Below are 8,063 nucleotides of genomic sequence, written 5' to 3' on the forward strand. Positions count from 1 at the left end.
ATAGAATATCATATATACTACTAAACTTGTATGGTATAATGATTTTTTTATTATTTGAGTTCCAAAATCCTGCTTGAGTTCATGGTTTAGATTTATTAATAAGTGAAAAGTATCGTGAAATTACGAAGAAGCACTAGATTAAAACTGTATCAAGTGTGACATTGGCCATATAAAGGCAAATGATGAAATGAGGATTACCAAGGTAAATGAGGAAAATGATTATGTAAAACAAATTCTACACAAACTCTTTTATACCTACCTTTGTAATCATCTTAGCCAACAAAAGAGCTGTTACCATAGTATTTACTGAAAATTATATTTAATTTTCGGGTCTGTACCAGCTTTTTTAGGTGTGAAAATAAAAAATGCAAACGAGTTACGTTTTTATAACGTAACTACCCATTAAGTAATTATTGAGGCTCCCGATGTGAAAGTAGCGATTATCTTATTTTTATGTATAAGAACGTTTTATGGCGGCGAAGGGCATGAATTCAATCATAATATATATGTGACAGAAAATTAAACTGTTTTAAAACGCATTAAAAACAAATTACTTCGTCCACTTATATTGATTTTAATAGTGTTGACATTATCTTTAGCTAATTTCGATCAGGCTCTCGAAAAGTTAATATACGATAACTGGACAAAGTGGATTGTTTTAATGTGTTTAAAAAGGGGAATTTTGAAGAACGCCTTGTAAGATGCCAAACTTTACGTCTTTAAATGCGTCAACTCCTGAAATGATTAAAGGTATTTTCTGTTTTTCCTGCCTTCGAGGATGTACTGTATGAAAAATTTGTAGAATTTTTTGGGTTGAGTTTTATTTATAGTCACAGTTCTTTAAGATGCCTAACCTGAAACACGAAAAAAGAATCCACCAATTTATGATAAATAGTTGCCATATAAAGTTGTGATTTCGACAAATCTTGAAATCAAGGTAATACAAATATGTCTCATTAAAGCTTATCCTAGACTTGCGATTATCAAATTAAACTAATAGGTAAACTAAAAAACAATCGCTCCATTTAAAGGGTTGTAAACTACTTAATGTAAAAACCAGAGAATTTATCCGTGTACTAATTCACCTCATCCCAGACCAACCATAACCCCAGCGATAATCACTGCAACAAGCGAATTTAAAAGTATTTTTTGCTCTTTTAAACCTATTATATGTTCTATGAGTAAATTATATTTATTTTTATACTGTATATTTTTTCTCTGATTTTATCATAAAGACCCAATTATAAAAGATGTTAAGGATAATTACATGTTGATTAGTATTAAACTGTATAAGCAAAACATTTTAGATTTAAGAAAACTAATGATTAACAATATAATAATAAAATATTGAGTTTGATTATGTACTAATAATATTAATGGAAGACATTATAGTAATACAATTCTGATCTTGATATGTCCAGTATATCCTAGGGTATTATTGTATTGTGTTTTAGTTAGTTGGAATAAGACATTATATCAATTGGTATTCCCAGCTAATATATATATATATATATATATATATATATATATATATATATATATAAATGTTGCATACGTGATCAAATGCGGACTAAAACACAATATTTTAGTATAATAGAGGATCATTATAATTTAATAAAAACTAACACACACAAATGTAATCATAGTTTTTGCGACACAAAGCGCTATATACAGGAGGCCATACATGACCAGTAGTAAACATCTCTTCTAGGTAATTGAGTATTACTTAGCAATAAAGACAATTGCCTCTTAAGTAGAAACGTTTTAAAATTACAATGCACTCAAAGAGAACAATATTCCGCGAACTCGGGGACTCAGGAAGCGGTCCCGGGAGCACGACATGTATTATTCAACACAAGAAATAATGAAAGACTATTATGCTCTGTTAAATGAAAGAACAATTCCCAAGTCTCAAGGTAACTTAACATTTTGTCTTAAAGTAAAATACACTGTTCCACTGTCAGTATATACTGGATGATCGAGAACTTTCATTCCCAGTGTCCCTCGACATTTAATAATCAAGAGTTCGCTTGAGTCCATCTTGATATTGTAATTTTTGCTTTTATTAAAACCTTTACTCCATGTTTCTCAATACAATTTTTAAATATATATTTTCATTGCGTAATTTTAATTTATATGTTGCTCAGATTTGTATGTTTTCATTGTATCTTTTAGTACGGGGAAAAAAACTTTTTAATTAATGTGTATAAAACATCATCTCCACGGAGTATAACTAAATGATAACTAAACATGGTAAACCACTTATAAAAAGGTTTTATTAAATATGACACATACCATGTGACAAACAACTAATTTATCCAACTTAACTGTGCATCCAGTCTTTCTGAAACGAATAATTTACAGTCTGCTAGCAAGAGTTAAAAATGGAACACTTAATCCATGTATACCAGAATGATGATATTTATCTTTAATATTTCATTTTCGCACTCATGTGACATATGTATTAAATACATGGTGGTTTTATTATTGATCTTGGACACGATACTAATAGTTCAGTCCACAATATTGTCATTTGTTTTCTTATTAAGTATTTGAAATCTTTTTCTACATTCTGCTTAAATGTGGCATAATGTGATTTTTTATTTTGGAAGGGATTAAACAAATAATTTAAAAAGAAACTTCTCAAGGATAAAAATAATTTAAAGTGTTATTCTATTTTGAAAATTAGAAGAAATATAGCGTCTTCCATAAGAAACTGGCCAACATATTGGAAATGGCGGCAACATTCTTTAATACCAATTTTACATTTTTAATATTACATATTAAAATACTTTTAATATTTTAATTTTACATTAGTCATTGAAAAGTAGGTGAAGTTCGCAATTCAAACATAATTAAATATTCATATTTGTAAATTAAGTCGTTTTTGAGATAACTGATGGTACAGTTAATTGAAACATACTGAACAATACAAACATTGCAAGAACAAAGTAACAATTAAAGAAACTAAAATTTATTTAAAAGTGTGTTTAAGTTTAGATAAAAGATTGGACATAGAAATTTGTATTAACACAACACCATAACGTTGTTAGCCTGAAAAGATAACAGGATTATAGTAATTGACTATGGTTACGTGTTTCAAATAGAAAATCACGACGCGACGTTCCGAGATCTGCTATCTGACATCTTCTTCATGTATTAAGTCCTAAATCTTAACGAAAACTACAGATTTGTATATATAGAACATCATGTGTTTCAGTGGTTTGTATCTCATGTGCAGTAATTTTTCGTTAGCACATCTCTTGATCTAGTCTGGAGTCAGGTATTATGTTTTGGACGTTCAACGTTTTTGCTGTAAACTTTTAATTTGAATTGTAATTCATATGCCATTTATCCTTCTTACCCTCACATATTAATGAGGGTAAGATGTCTGTCATCTAGAATTTGTTGTTTTATAAACAAGTGAATACCGCATCATATTTGTACAATGTAGGAGCCGAGATCCAATTTTCACTGTACAACCATACAATCCGCTTTTCTTTAAATCAACAAAGGACTTTTTTAGAAATAAATCGATCATCAACCGCGTTAATTTTAATGGAGGTCTTCCAGGAGCGATCTCCGAAACTGTTATGGGTTATGAGAAGCAGTAAACCCAACCTTTTCCTGGTTTGTTGACAGTCTACATGTTCATGTTATGTTTGTAGTACAGGAATGAAGGAAGTACACCTTTGCAGAATCGTTGACTTCAGCCCGATAAGATAATGTTAAATCATTTTTATGACCGTATAATTATATTTCTATTACGAATTGCAATGACTTTGAGTTTTTCTTATGTATAATGTTACTTATTGTTCAAAGTAAAATCTAAAATTCTTTATAATTGTATATCTTAAATATTGTAAAGGTTTATGCAGACAAATAGAAAAATTGATGATGCGTATGAATTATACAGTAAAAATTACACATTGCCAAAATTCTAAAGGATTTAAAGGGTGTAGAAGTATATGTTGCCATTGTTATTACGGAATAAAAATAAAGCGCGTTGCACTATAGTCGGTTCTTATGATGATCCTCACACACACGAGTGCGTTAATGAAGAAAGTGTTAACTGTTAAGGATAAACAAATAAACATACGATACATAAGAACTTGACACCTGAAAGATCCCGTTTACCATAGGGCTAGTTATCTGTGCTTTGCACAGAACTAAATGTGCATGCAGACCATAGACAAAAACTCATATTCCTTTTTTCATACTTCACTGGCTCAGTTAAATGAAACACAGGGAAGTTCGACAATCTGAACTCAATACGGAGTTTCTCCAGTTTCTATCGAATCTTCTGTTTGACATCACATCCGGCAGTATTGGAATTCTTCCTTTTAACTTCTAAAAACAGACTTGACACCCCGCGGCCTTGTCGTTGTCTCTAGGAACGACCCAACAAACAGTCTTGTTTCACAAACACTCAAATACACACACTGTTTTATCAAAAGCACTGTAATCTGTAATATAATCTTTATCCAGGATCATTCTTTATGTGAAAACATTGCTTTTTGGTTTCACTCAATGCCGCTTGTATATTATATCCAAATGCTGATATAAGTGGACTTCATGAGTGCTACCAATTCTCTGTTTGGAAATGAATCAGAGTTATCAGAAAAACCTTGCGATCTGCAATTCTAATCCTAATAATGTTATAAATGCGAAAGTGACTTTGTTTGATGTGTTTCTTTCACGCGCATTTAACCCATTTTACAGAAATATTACATATACATTCTTACGATCCTTGGTATGAATATAGGCCTATTCTTATTTAAAAAATCTTTCCAGCCAACGTACCTCTGGTCTTTAAAAGTAGCAAAAAATCCCATTGTGGTCTCTAAACTTGCTAAATATTAATTGAAAGCGCCTGCCAAATATAATCAACTGTTCTATGTAAACAATGTTTTGTGACCGCAAAACCATATGTTTAATTAAATTAACTACTATTTCCAATGTGTTTACATTAATTCTTTAACCCTTTCAGGGCCAGGACCAAATATGAGATGTTGCAAAATTTTTTCACATATCTATCCCCTTGTGACTAGTCAAAAGTGCCAGGCTAAAATTGGCGATTTTGCAGTCTCTTAGATTAAAATTTATAACTTTTCATAAACATTAGAGAATGACCTAAAAGTTGCACCAAATTACTCGTATAGATATATACTATCAACAAAAAAATATAAAGATGTAGTTTTAAGTAATTTAAAATTTAAAAAAAATAATGTTTTAATGGATTACATAAAAAAAATTTAATTTTTTTAATTTTTTTCGTAAATAACTAAAAAAGGAAAAATAATTTTACTGTAGAAAGCTATGTTATTATATTGTACATTTATAAAGGAACAACCATACAAAATTTTGTGTTATTTCTCTCATAAATAAATTTTTTATGACACATAATTTTTTTTTGTATAAATACGCATAATTGTACTTCGCAACAAGTGATAAAGCAACTGACTCTTAACTGCAAGAAACTTAAAATAAATATTCACATTACGGATGTACCGGTAAACAGATGATTGTAGGATTCATAAGCAGTTTCAATACAGTTTAAAAACACTATTTACCAAGAAATATTTACACAATTTTATTTGAAATTTATTTACACTTTTTCTATTTACAAATATGCTATTTACAATTTCACTCCCGTGAGATCGCAAATTGTCAGTCATTGTAACTCCTACACACAATAGCTAAGCAGGTAACACTACTAATATTTACAACCACAAAATAAAATAATGAAGAAGAATCCAGCATACAATGGTACGATTGCACTAAAGCATAAAGAATTAACAACAATAGATCGAGTCACCTGATAATGTCACGTGACAATTACGAAATAAAAATGCATAGACCTCCAAAATAAAAATTATATTCATATTAAATATCTACAAATATACCAGGGAATAAAAAAACATAAAACTTTAATCATTTGATGTCGTATTTTTTAAAGAAAATTACGAATATCAAGGCGGCAATATATTGCCGCCTGGCGCTTTTCGCGTATGTCACCGACGGCAATATATTGCCGCCTGGCACTTTTCAGACACGATCTATGGCGGCAATATATTGCCGCCTGGCCCGGAAAGGGTTAAGGTGTAACCATTAGTTTTCACGACGTTCATAGATTTCAACGATTAGATAAGTACTCATCAACCTTAGGAAATTACCTAAAATATAAGATAACCAGAATTTGACTCCGAAGGCTCCCTTTGAAGCATTCGAGAAGAACTATGCTAGAGGAAGGTTTGTTGGACTGCTCTTTTAAACTGTTGTACCAATTCCAGATGTAAATGTTATAAAATATTAAAAATATTTTTCAGTTTTTATAGATACAAACACGTAAATAGCCGGAGGAAATTACAATTACCATAAATGTACGCTTTTTAACATATTTTCTTGATCGTGACAAGAAGGTAAACTCAAGACTGGCGTTGGAAATATAATTTACTCGAACCAGCAGTGCTCGTACACGTGCAAAGCCTACGAAATTACGTGCGAAACCGCGCGTTACTGCTAGTCCTTTTACAAAGCCTAAACCGAGTGACACCGTTTTATGCTTGCCACATCTTTACTTCCTTTATACTGCTTTATATTTATCTGAAACTTTCAAGATAGTTCATAAACGTGATTTCCTTTCATATTTTAAATGTTTAAATATTTCTCTCACTTATTACAAAAATTGCTTCTTTCTGGTTAAAATCTAGGCTCTTCCATATGATATTGTAAAACTTGCAGGCTCACTTACGTCTTTTAGGAAATTAAATGCATTGTGCAAGTAAAATTGAAAATATTTGCAATTTATTAAGCTCTAAACAGTTTCAGCGTGCGATATAAACATTTTCCATTTAGGCTGTTAAGTCGCTGTCGCTTTTAAGCTGTAGCCCTACACTATAAACAGCTATTTGAGAATCTGTCTTTGTCAAGGTGTGTTAAGATTGATTGATATCTGCAAACATTTTCTAGAAAATTTACCAGTTAACTTGTTCCGTTAGCATCGATTTAACTAAATGATTTAATAACTTTGCAAGCTAATCTATGAGAAAAGTTAGTCAATCAACTGTTAGTCACCTAGTAACCTATATGTTTGAAATCTGCTCGAAATTAATAAATACAAGATCCTAAGTAAACATTTAATTCACTTTAGAATTTTACTTGAATAAATTTAAATTATTATCACAAACTATTATTATTATTATTATTCACTAAATCGACATGCTCTATAGGCTCCAGATCTTCTGGATCAATATATCTGCCAATTATTTCATATAAAATGTATAACAGAAACGGATAATCAAGTATAAACATTAGTATTATAATTTTTCTCAACGTGCCAGAATACGCATTTAGCAGGCCCTCTAGCCAAAGAAATACCTTTCACGGTCCACAAACAACAGCACGGCTTTGCGCTATGTGTAAACGAATACCCCCAAGTACTTTCATGTTTACAATGTTTAGCCAAATGTTTTGCTTTGTTTCTACTGCCTTTTTAAGTATTACACCGCGAGGAAACATACTTTAGTGTGAAATAAGTTAGTGAACATACTCTGTATGTCCTCAACATTCTTACAAACATCTGTCGTCAGTATATTGATATATTTGCACTGTATATAGACTAAAACCGAGGCCAACTAAAAGACCCATCTTATGCTTTTAAAGTAGAGTTAGAGGTGTTGCTACATTTTTCTAATTCGACGTTTTGCGCGCTCGCTGTGAGAAGTCAAAGTATTGTCGTTTATATTCTCCAATAAGATGATGTCTTATCACAGTAAAGCAGGTCAAATGTTCGAAAATTCACATAAAATGTAATTTTAAATATAGAAAATCATATATTTGGTTTAGGTCAGTGTTGTTATAATGGGCATTTTGCAATGTTTCAGAATTGATAGTATCATGTTAGCGAACATTGTTATTAAGTTGAATCTCCATAAGGAACATGAGCTGTGGTGGTCGCCTGAAGGCTACTACTTGAACCCGAGACAGTGAAAATTGATCCATCCTACACTACTCTCTGATAGTAGGAGTTTGAAAGTTAATCACAAACTTACCAATAAGCA

This window comes from Homalodisca vitripennis, chromosome 4, assembly GCF_021130785.1.
Source record: "Homalodisca vitripennis isolate AUS2020 chromosome 4, UT_GWSS_2.1, whole genome shotgun sequence".
NCBI classification, from domain to species: Eukaryota; Metazoa; Arthropoda; class Insecta; order Hemiptera; family Cicadellidae; genus Homalodisca; species Homalodisca vitripennis.